The 12,754-nt window shown below is 37.9% G+C and overlaps 1 protein-coding gene across 1 annotated transcript in view; it reads right to left on the bottom strand.

The window, feature by feature from the left end:
- Nucleotides 1–12,754, bottom strand: part of FTO (FTO alpha-ketoglutarate dependent dioxygenase) — a 374,717-nt gene that overhangs the window by 277,424 nt on the left and 84,539 nt on the right. The window lies entirely within an intron of this gene.

The raw sequence follows: 12,754 nt of genomic DNA, 5'->3' as shown, positions 1-12,754 counted from the left end.
TTTGAGTTATCCAATCAAACTCAAATTTAATTATCCAATCAGTTTTCCAGAACAAATCTTCCTGCCTGTATAATCTGCTTGAGACACAGCAGTTTTCGAATCCTTACCATCACTGAAACTCTCCAACCAAGCCACAGGTATCCATTTACATAACGTCAGGGTATTTGGAGAATTTATTCATCCTGTATACATTTATTTGAGATCATATCCACTTACACATTACTTTTTTTTTTTTTATGCGGTACTCACGCCTCTCACTGTCGTGGCCTCTCCCGTTGTGGAGCACAGGCTCCGGACGCGCAGACTCAGCGGCCATGGCTCACGGGCCCAGCCGTTCTGCGGCATGTGAGATCTTCCCGGACCGGGGCACGAACCCGTGTCCCCTGCATCGGCAGGCGGACTCTCAACCACTGCGCCACCAGGGAAGCCCCACATTACTTTTTAAAAGTGATCTTTCATCCCTAGAATAATTACTAAATGTATCTTGAATATCTTTGCTTCTTTTCTTTTCCAATTTGATAAAGAAATCTTTTCAAGCACCCACAACTAGTATTGTCTGAGGCCATTTCAAGCTACTTTGTCTTCCAAATAGTACCCATGCTGTTCAAACAAGGTAACTAAGAAACGACGCCGCATTATAAAGTACTTTATAAGGAACCAAATACATACAAGATGACACCCTCCTTATGAGGGATTTTTTTCAAAGAATATCTAACCTTATATTCAAGCATGTGTGATATGTGTGTGTGTGTACGTGGCATATAAATAGCATATATATATATGTGTGTACACAGACACACATACACATAGAAATCACCTATATACTACAGAAATTTTCTGAAAGAAAAGGCAGAAACAAATAAAACTGCAGTACAATGTGTTATTCAGGCTGTTGTCAGCCATTAAGGCACTTTTATAAGAATTAGAAAATGGTGTGTCTTACTCTGGGTTGATGCCCCCCTACTCCCTACAGCATGACTTGGAGAACACAAACTGGATTTTAGCCCCAACCTGTCCCAATGGGCACTGTCTTTATGCAGTGAACAACCTGCTCAACCAGACATGGTGGCCCTGAGAATCATCCTCTCCCATCTCTGGGCAGCCTTCTCACACTAACCCATCACAGAGTAGTCCAGAGCAAATACCCCTTCAGGCAGAACTCAAGTCCTTTCTGGATCTTTTTTATAATTATCCAAAGTGAATAAAGAAAAAAGGGAATAGAAAAATGGCAACCAGTTGACCTAAGAGAGGCAAAAGAGTACACTTTACTCTTATGCAAAATTCTAGTCTGTTTATATAATTAAAGCTTTCTGCTTTGTCTAAAAGGTACTTTCTCATCTGTAATGATAAGACTGGCTTACCAGTTAAACTATGAAGAATCTTCCTTTACAAAGGACCCATAATACTAACACAAACCATTGGTTTATATAAATCATTGGTTAAGAGGTTTATCTGTTTTCCACATTAGTCATTATTTGGGACACAGAAAGAACTAATGATGTTTTCATGCCTATACTTGCACATTTATGCAGTCCATCACAAACTTAATCAAAACCTACACCTCAATTTTCACTTCAGGCTCAGGAAAGCCTGCATTTTCCTATGAATCTTTTACCAGTCCTTTCTATAGACAGAACACTTACATGCCCCCCAAAAAGTTTTAATGTTTAAAAAGATGTTAAAGGCTTGAACAATTGAAATGCACATGATCTCTCAGACTTTGAGATGGCTCCACCTTACAAATACCACCTTAAAATCTCTTCAGGAGAGTCCATAAAGCTAATCTGCATATAATAGGGAACACAAAGGTACAGATTTCTATTAGGAATTACGTATTCCACCTTGACCAGATTAAACAGCAAGAGACCTGTCCCAAAGATGAACAAGCACCACTGGAGGCTGAAATTCCACTTATAATAAATACTTCAGTAAAATTATTATAAAAACAACCACTTCTCGGCTCAGTTGAGGTCCAGTGCATCAGACAGACAGAAAACATCATAACCTGTAAGGCTGTATCAAGAGGATAAAATTCCTTTTTATATATATAGTAGTCTGTATCTGTTAATCTCAAATTCCAAATTTATCCTTCCTCCTCCCTTTCCCCTTTGCTAACCATAAGTTTGTTTTCTATGACTGTGAGTCTATTTCTACTTGTAAATAAGTTCATTTATATCATTTTTTTAAGATTCCACATCTAAGTGATATCATACGATGTTTGTCTTTCTCTGTCTGACTTCACTTAGTATGACAATTACTAGGTCCATCCGTGTTGCTGCAAATGGCATTATTTCATTCTTTTCTTATAGCTAAGTAATAATCCATTGTGTGTGTGTATATATATATTTATATATTATATATACACATATACATATATATACACCACATTTTCTTTATCCATTCATCTGTTGATGGACACTTAAGTTGTTTCCATGTCTTATTATTGTAAATAGTGCTGCTATGAACACTGGGGTGCAGGTATCCGAAAGGATAAAATTCTACAGGAATGTTCCTACCATAGAGCAAGCAGAATATAACTGGTCTTTTTCCACTGGGAATTTTAATTTTAATACTGTGAGCATTGTTATATCTCTATGATGGGAGAGAATGGGGTCAGGAAATCACTCAACTTAAGGCCATACAGATGAAATCTGCTCTGTACATCAACATTCACAACCTGTAATTCTACTGATTAACTAATGAGATCAATTATAAATAGCACTATTTATCAACTTAAAAAGAACCTTTGGTCATATTTGCCTTGGTGAAGCAATCAGGAATGATTATTAGATTAAACTGGTAGTTCATGAACATCACACATTTCTTAAAAATTAAGATTGCTTTATAAAAAGGCATAGTCACTTTGAGCATAACTGTAGAGAAACAAGTCCTCTCATACTCATGAGTGCACAAGGGTACAATTCCGATGCAGGGCAACTGACAACTCCTATCGAAATTCAAATGCATTCCCTTTGATCCCAAAATCCTACTTCTAAGGATTTTAATTTCTTACTTGTACCATGTTCTGAAGAATGTATGTACAAGTTTACTCACTGGACCACTATTTGTAGACCAGAAGCTTGGAAACATATTAAAAACCACTTAGTTGCATACTTAAAAGGTTGAATTTTATGGTGTGTGAATTATATCCCAACTAAAAAAAAAAGATTAGAAACAGTGCCAGTGTCCATCCACAGAGGATGGTTAAATAAATGCTGGTACATCCACACAATGAAATACAAAGCAACAGTAAACAAGACCGAGGAGGCTCCCTTTAGTGAAACAAAGAGCTCTCCAGGACACATGGGGAAGTGAAAGGCAAGGGAAAGAATATCTGCTTGTATTTGCATAAAGAAACATAAAGGACATGTGACAAACTACTCAAGTGGTTCTCGCTCAGGGGCAGAGGTAGGAAACAACTAGAAGGGGCCAGGGATGGAGTAAGGTTATACAAAGTATTTCCTTTTGTATTGTTTTGATTTTTGAACTCTGTAAACATATTGCCTATTCAACATATTACCAATTATCAACTCAAGTGTATTACCTATTAATTCTTCACGTGGAATTCAGTACAAAGATGAAGATGACATGACATGATTTTTGGCTTTATATTAGACAGTGCATACTTTTGTGATGTATGCTAAAGTATTTCGGGGGTAGACTTGTAGACTAGCACAGTAAAGAGTGAAGAGGGGGAAGAGAAACAGCTCTGACAATTTCTTTGTGTCAAATGTCAAGCCGTCAGTAAACACACACGACATTCAAATGCACTCTGGAGTGGAGGCAGAAGGCACTCGTGTTTGACTGTCAGATCTGGCTAACTGCTGCTCCTCCGCCTGAGATGCAGATAAATCCACACAGCTGGGCCTTACAGCACACTGCTCTGCTCACAGCTTCTTTGCTGTCACCCTGGTGTCAAATACATCAAGCTGTTCACACATGCCACACAGAAAGCCAGAGGGAGTGCAAAGCCTCAGCTCTCCCACCTGCAGGAGGAGCTCTGAAGACCCCTCCATGAGGGCTACAACCACCTCCGTAGCTCCTGCAAGGAACGGGTACACAGACACAAGGCCTTAAGTAAAACACATGGCAACTCAAAACCATAAAGGTTGGATGTCAGAAACTTTAACCCTAATAAGCTTCTGACTCACTGTGAAAAGTTAAGCTGTATCTGAGCTTCCATATCTTGTCAAATAGGCATATAGCTTGCGAATCTTACAGGTATTACCTAAAAAGATTAACTGGATCATGACTCCTAATGTGAAGATGTATCTTTCACAGATGAAGTGTATTTTCCATCCCACTGCTGTCTCTTCAGCCTCGTCAGATTATGCTAACAGCCCCTATTCTTTATCCATTTTTCATTTTCCACATAATTTTTAAACTATGAATCATATTTTGTCAGGTTCATTAAAAAATTAATTTTGTCTGAGTCTTCAAAATATAATCACAAATAAAGGCTTATGAATGTTCAATATAAAAATAAGCACCCAGGGCTTCCCTGGTGGCGCAGTGGTTGAGAGTCCACCTGCCGATGCAGGGGACACGGGTTCGTGCCCCGGTCCGGGAAGATCCCACATGCCGCGGAGCGGCTGGGCCCGTGAGCCATGGCCGCTGAGCCTGCGCGTCCGGAGCCTGTGCTCCGCAGCGGGAGAGGCCACAACAGTGAGAGGCCCGCGTACTGCAAAAAAAAAAAAAAAAAAAAATAAGCACCTGATCTTCTGAGGGTTTCAAATAATAAGTAGGAAAACTGACCTAGTCCTTGGGAAGAGCATAAGTAAGGGAAATCTCCCCAAGGAAGACACATCAAAACTAATACCAGAAAGATGAGTGAGAAGTAGTTAAGCCAAAAGAAGTATAAATAAATATTTCATATACCCATATTCCATATTTGCTTTTAAAAAGAAAAAAAAGTATCTCAACAAAGAGCATTTGCTTTCCTTTACTCACTGAAAATACGGCACGGTAAAAATAAACAATTTGGAGGGAAGAGTAGAATTTGTATCCCGACTCTATCACTTCCTAGATGTGGTACCACACCTGAATCAACCTCTCCAAACCTCACTTTACTCATCTGTAAAACCCTGTTTCACAGGGTTTTGTGAAGATGAAATAAAATTAATCATATATATTAGTGCATTTTATAAACTATAAACTATGCAGATATTAAGAAAATGGCATTCAAATGGAGGAAGGGGTCTATAACAAAGCATGAGCATTTAAGAAGCCTAACTGTTAGTTCTAACACCAGTACTACCAGCGTAAATATATGATTTGGGACTGGTGTATCTCCCTGTGACGTATAAATGAAGTAGTACATGTAGAGATCTAAGACCATTGCCAAGTGCATAAAAAAACCCTCAATACACTGTGGCAACCACTTGCTACTGTTATTTACCCATGTCTGAAAAGGACAGTTTTATTTATTAGTTGTGAATTATTTATAAGCAATCCTATGTGTAACCCATCAAATTATACTTTATGCCATGTACATAAGAAATTCAGACATTAATTTCCCTGGGTGAACTACAGCAGAACTGTATAAAAACTCTCCATAAAACTTTATATATATAAAATGCCTCGATTAACTACACTGGTGATAAAAATAAAAATTATTGTGAAAGTTTAGAACAGATGAAGAAACAAAGGCCCATCCAGAGATACAAAGTGGCTGGCAAAAATTACACTACTAGTCACAACTCATAATCTCATTCCCTAAGTATAAAGGTAATTTCCACTACACTCCACCACACAACCCTGAAACAAGAGAAATCTGATCTTTCAAGAAGTGTTCAATCTTTCACTTTAAAAAAAACACATATAAATGTAAACATTTTAAGTAATTTTAATTAAAATCAATTCTATTTTTTAAACTTAAAACCAATGCTTATAACCACTACTTCTGGACTCTCAAGTCCTGGCTGCTTTGGTAGCTCTACAATGTTTTCAAGAATTTTTTTTTTTAGCATTTCTTGTTCAGTTCTTAATAATGGGAGCCTATGCTGTAGTAGACCAAAAATCCAGTTAGAGTGAAAAAAAACTCATAATCCACAAATCAGGAAGAATTCTCAGGAGGATTTTGCCTCAATAGTGGTATAAAATTAGCCCTGGACTACTGCTCTATTCCTTTATAAACAGCTTAAAAGTAAGACTGAAAAGATCAAACTAATCAAAAACTACAAGGCATGGAAAGGAAGACAAGACTATAAGGCAAGGTAATATGAGTGATAATGAAGAGAAAAATCAGTCAATTGGAACCGACCCCAAAATGGCACAGATGACAGAATTAGGAGACAAGTACATTAAAAATAGTGACATAACTGTAGTTCATAAGTACAAGAAGTTGGGAAAAGACTGAACATGGTTAATAGAGAAAAAGAAATTAAACTTCCAGACAGGAAAACCACAATGTCTGAGATGAAATATAAATATATTGGATAGGATTCAAAACAGGTTAGATATTACAAAAGAAAAGAATAGTGAAAACAAGACATAGCAGTGGAAATTATCCAAATGGAAACACAGGCAAAAAATAATTATTAGAGTATCAGTGAGCTGTGGGATGACTTTAAGCAGTTTAATACATATGATTACAGTCATCAAAGAAGAGGAGAAAGAATGGGAGAAAGAAAAATACTGCCCAAGAATTTTCCATATTTGATGAAAACTATAAATCCACAGATTCAAGTTGTTCAAAGAACTACACACACACACACACACACACACACACACACACACACACAATGAGGAAATAACACTAAGGCACAATATAATCAAATTACTTAAAATCAGTGAAAAAGAGAAAATCTTTAAAGCAGTCAGAGAAAAAGAAATAGTAAGTACACAGGAACAGATCATAACATGAAATATCTCATGGAAAGCATGTTACCCAAAGATAGTGAAGAAACATTTTCAAATAACTGAGAGAAAAAAAAAATTTGTCAAACTAGGTTTCTATCCCAAGCCAAAACATCTTCCAAAAACAAAGGCAAAATAAATACTTTTTCAGATATATAAAAGTAGAAATTCAACACCAGCAGCGCTTCATGGTAAGAAATGATAAAGGAAGACCATCAGATAGGAAGAAAATGATACTAGATAAATCTGAGTCTTCACAGGGGAATAAAAAGCATCACACATAATAACTACATTTGAAATAGAAAAGACTTTATTCCTTACTATATAATCTTTATAAAATACAACTATATAAAGCAAAAATAATAGTACACTGCTGGGTTTATAATATATGTAGAAGTGAAACATGTAATAACAATAACACAACAGTTAAAACAGAGTGGAAGTATATTGTAAGATTCTTAAACTACATGTGAAGTGCAATAGTACTACTTCAAGGAAGAATCTATTAAGATAAAGATGGATACTAGAAATCCTAAAACAACCATAATATAATAACAAAGAGTTATAGGAGACTAGCCAACAAGGGAGATAAAACAGAATCATGAAAAATCAAACCAAAAAAACAGAAATAGAGAATAAAAGAGAACAAAGGGCAAAAAGTAAACTGGTAGAATTAAATCCAACCATATAAACAATCACATTTAATGTAAACAGTCTAAACAATTCAGTTAAAAAGAAGAGACTGTCAGATTAAATTCTAAAAATCAATATCCAACTATATCCTGCCTATAAGATATTGACCTCAAGAATAAAGAAACAAATAAATTAAAAGTAATAGGATGGACACAACAACGTGAATGTACTTAATGCCACAAAACTGTACACTTTAAAAAGTCTTATGCATATTTTATCACAATAAAAAATATTTTAAAAAGTAAAAGGATGAAAAAAAAAATATTTACCACAGTAATACTAATCAAAAGAAAGTTGAAGTAGCTATACTGACACTAGACAAAATAGACTTCAGAGCAAAAAATATTATTAGAGGCAAAAAGAGTCATTTCACAATCATAAAGGAATCAATTCATCAAGAGAACATACCAGTCTTAAATATCTATGCAACTAATAACAGATCTATCAAATACATTAAGCAAAAATTGATAGACTAGCAAACAGAAATATGCTTGACCGTTGAACAACACAGGGGTTAATCCACATATAACCTAGAGTCGGCCTTCTGTATCCGCGGTTCCTCCGCTTCCAGATTTAACCAACCAAGAATCATGTAGTACTATAGTATTTGCTGTTGAAAACTATCCACGTTATAAGTGGACCCACACAGTTCAAACCCATGTTGTTCAAGGGCCAACAGTAGATGATTCCACAATTACAGTCAATATCACCCCTCTCTCAATATGCTAGAACAAGTATTCGGAACACTTAGTAAGAATACAGAACAACACCATAAACTAACTTGACCTAATTGACATTTATATAACAGTTAACCAAACAGCAAAATACACATTTGTTTCAAATACACGTAGAACATTTGCCAAGATAGACCATATCTTGATATCACTATATTTAAAAGGATTCAAATCATTAAAAAAAACATGTTGCCTGGGGGAGAATGATGTCAGGATCATGGCCGAGTAAGACATCACTTGATTGTATGCCCCCCCTCAACAAAAACAATTTGGCATCCAACCACAGACAAAAGTCCCTTCTGTGGGAGCTGTGTGATCCAGCACCACACTCCAGGGACCCAGGAGAAGTCTTGTCAACCTGTGAGTCAGGAAATAGGCATACAGACCTCAATCCCAGCTGTGGCCCCTGAAATGGCCCAGGAATGGGCCCCAGCTCCTCTCAGCCAAGGTCCAGGAGGCCCTGGAGAACACCGACTTAGACAATCACCCACAGAAAAGAAAGCCTTTGTGGAAGTCGAGGAGTTCAGTGGAGAAGTTCCAGCACAGTGTTTGAGCACAAATATCCAAGAGTGGACACACTGGAGAGAGTAAGAGGAATGGTTTGACGTACCAACATCACCCCTCCCACAAGGGAGCACAGCTCAGTGCTAAGAGAATCCGTCTTGGCCTGAGATTTCTCCCACAGTAAAAAGTGAAACCGTGTGAGTGGGTAGCCAGCTCCTCCAGCTGTGTGGGATGCTACCAAAGAGGCACATTTCTCTCTCACTTAATCATGAGCTGCATGACTGGGGTCGGGGGGAGGAGGGGGAGCGTGAGAGGCTGAGAGAACAGCAGCCAGGGATTGGAATGAATGTATTAAAGGGACATATATCCTATTAACCACATCATGGACTCCATCAAGGGGCCCACTCACAAGACACTAGGGTTGTCCCATCTGCTGATCCCCCAACTGGACCATGGGCACTGCCAGTTCTCCATAAGCTTCACTCACAAACACTCCCATTCTCCCATTCTGTGGCAGGTATGCACACTCCTGATGGTGGTGAGAGCAAGCTTTTTCATGCTCTCTAGTGAGCATGCTCAGAAAGCCATTCTGAATCTGTGGAACAGAGAGAGACCACAAATCTGAGCATTCAGCACTGCCTTTGGAAAAGCAAAAGGGAGGCTGTCAGTACTCAGCCTGGTGCTTTGCAGGACTAAGAGAAGGTATACAAGCTTAAGAATTCTCCCACAAGAGGGAGCAAGAAATGTGGGACAGGGGTATCCAAGAAGGTTTGAGAGAGCCTCAGAATACCTATCATGGCAAACAGTAGGAATTTCCCTCTGGAAGTCACTCAGTTAAGACTAGAGGAAGTGAGTGCTACTTCAAATGCAAAGACAGAAAATGTAAGACTTCGAGGAATATGAAAAATCAAGGAAACAGGACACCATCAAAGGATAGCAATAGGGCTTCCCTGGTGGTGCAGTGGTTGAGAGTCCGCCTGCCGATGCAGGGGACACGGGTTCGTGCCCCAGTCCGGGAAGATCCCACATGCTGCGGAGCGGCTGGGCCCGTGAGCCATGGCCGCTGAGCCTGCACGTCCGGAGCCTGTGCTCCGCAACGGGAGAGGCCACAACAGTGAGAGGCCCGCGTACTGCAAAAAAAAAAAAAAAAAAAAAGGATAGCAATAATTTTCCAGTAACTGACTCCAAAGACATGGAGGTCTATGATTTGCCCAATAAAGAATTCAAAACAGTTGATTTAAGGAAGCTCAATAAGCTACAAGAACATACAGAAAGACAATTCAAAGAATTTAGGAAGAAAATTCACAAACAAAATGAGAAGTTAAACAAAGAGACAGGAATGATAAGAAACCAAACAAATTATGGAGCTGAAAAATACAGCTGAATGTATGAAATTATGAATGAAATAAAAAGTGCAACAGAGAGTATCAACAGCAGAATGGATTAAACAGAAGAAAGAATCTGTGAAGAGAAAACAGGACTTTTGAAATTATCGGGTCAGAGGAAAGCAAAGAAAAAAATGAAAAAGAGTGAAGAAGGCCTACGTGAACTATAAGATACCATCAAGAGAAGCAGTCTGTGAACCTCTGGAGTCCAAGAAGGGAAAGAGAGGGAGAAGGGGGCAGAAAGCGTATTTAAAGAAATAATAGCTGAGAACTTCCCAAATATAGGGAAGGATCTGGCCATCCAAATTCATGACACTCATAGGTCCCCAAACAAATTCAACCCCAAAAGATCTAACCCAAAATACAATGCAATAAAACTGTCAAAACTCAAAGACAAAAAAGAGAATCTCAAAAGCAACAAGAGAAGCCTATTACCTACAAGGGAACCCCCATAACGCTGTTGGATTTTCAACAGAAACTTTACAGACCAGGAGACAGTGGGATGATATATTCAAGGTGCTGAAAGAAAAAAACTACCAACCAAGAATTTATTTGGCAAAGTTGTCCTTTGAAAATGAAGAAAAAATAAAGACTTTCCCAAACAAACAAATGCTGAGGGAATTCATCTTTATGAGGTCTGCCTTACAAGAAATGCTGAAAGGAATTCTGTAAGCTGAAATGAAAGGACACTAAATTAATAACACAAAAATATACGGAAATATACAATACAATGATAACATACATAGTAAAAATCAAAACTCTGATACTGTAACATGGTGATGTGCTAACCACTTATCTCTAATATAAAGACTGAAATAGTTTAGTAAACATATTTTTTAAACTATACCTACAATAATTTACTAATGAATACACAATACAAAGAGAGGCAAATTTTGACATCAGAAAAATAAAAGGGAGGAATAAAAGGGTAGTCTTTATATGCAACTATCAGCATAAGATAGATTGTTACATCTATAAGATGTTTTATGTAAACCTCATATTAACCATAAAGCCAAACCCTACAGTTGATACACAAGCATGAAGAGAAAGGAATCAAAGCATACCACTAGAGAAAATCATCAATTCACAAAGGAAGACAGCAAGAGAGGAAGAAAAGAACAAGGGCACTACAAAATAGCCAGAAAACAATTTAAAAGATGGCATTGGTAAGTCCCTTCCTATTAATAATCATTCTCAATGTAAATGGAGGGGCTTCCCTGGTGGCGCAGTGGTTAAGAATCCACCTGCCAATGCAGGAGACACAGGTTCGAGCCCTGGTCCGGGAAGATCCCACATGCTGCGGAGCAACTAAGCCCATGCGCTACAACTACTGAGCCTGCACTCTAGAGCCTTTGAGCCACAGCTACTGAAGCCCGCGCACCTAGAGCCCGCGCTCCACAACAAGAGAAGCCACCACAGTGAGAAGCCCACGCACCGCAACAAAGAGTAGCCCCCGCTTGCCGCAACTAGAGAAAGCCCGCGCACAGCAACGAAGACCCAACACGGCCATAAATAAATAAATAAATTTTAAAAAATAAATAAATAAATGTAAATGGATCAAATTCTCCAAACAGAAGACACAGAGTAGCCAAATGGATTAAAAAAAATACAATACACAACTCTTTGCTGCCTACAAAAGACTCACTTAAGATTTAAGAACACAAAAAGAGAGCTATACTTAGGGTACAGGGTAGCTATACTTAGATGAAATAGACTTTAACTCAAAAGCAGCAATAAAAGATAAAGAAGGTCATTATACCATGATAGATGGGTAAATTCATCAAGCTGATATAACAATCATAAATATATATATACCCAACATTGGAACACCTAAATATATTAAACAAATACAGTCGTCCCTCAGTATCCATGGGAGATTGGTTCTAGTACTCATCTCAGAAACCGAAATCCAAGTATGCCCAGTCCCACAGTTGGCTCTCTGTACTCATGGGTTCCACATCCAGAGATTCAACCAACCACAAATTACAAATTTAGTACACAATCCATGCTTGGTTGAATCTGTGAATGCAGAACCCATGGATATGGAGGGCTGATTGTATATTTACTGAAAAAAATCTGCATAAAAGTAGACCTGTGCAGTTCAAATCCATGTGGTTCAAGGGTCAACTGTACTAACAGATCTGAAGAGAAAAACAGACAACAATTCAATAATAGTGGGGACTTCAGTACTGCACTTTCAACAACAGGTTATCCAGACTGAAAATCAGTAAGAAAACGTTGGACATGAACTATACTTTAAGTATACTTTAATACTTAACATACATATACAGAGCATTCCATCCAGAATACATTCTTCTCAAGTGCACAAAGAACATTCTCCAGGACAGATGTATGGTAGGCCATAAAACAAGTCTTAGCTAATTTAAGAGGACTGAAATCATACCAAGTATCTTTTCTAACTACAATGGTATGAAACTGGAAAGCAGGAACAGAAGGAAAGTTGGAAAATACACCAACATGTGCAAATTAAAAAACAGACTCCTGAACAACCAATAGATCAAAGAAGCTATAAAAAGAGAATTTTAAAACTATCTTGAAACAAACAAAAATGGAAACTCA

This window comes from Globicephala melas, chromosome 19 (assembly GCF_963455315.2).
Source record: "Globicephala melas chromosome 19, mGloMel1.2, whole genome shotgun sequence".
Lineage (NCBI taxonomy): Eukaryota > Metazoa > Chordata > Mammalia > Artiodactyla > Delphinidae > Globicephala > Globicephala melas.
Note: the sequence above shows the minus strand (reverse complement) of the source record. Positions and strands in the feature narration are given on the sequence as shown.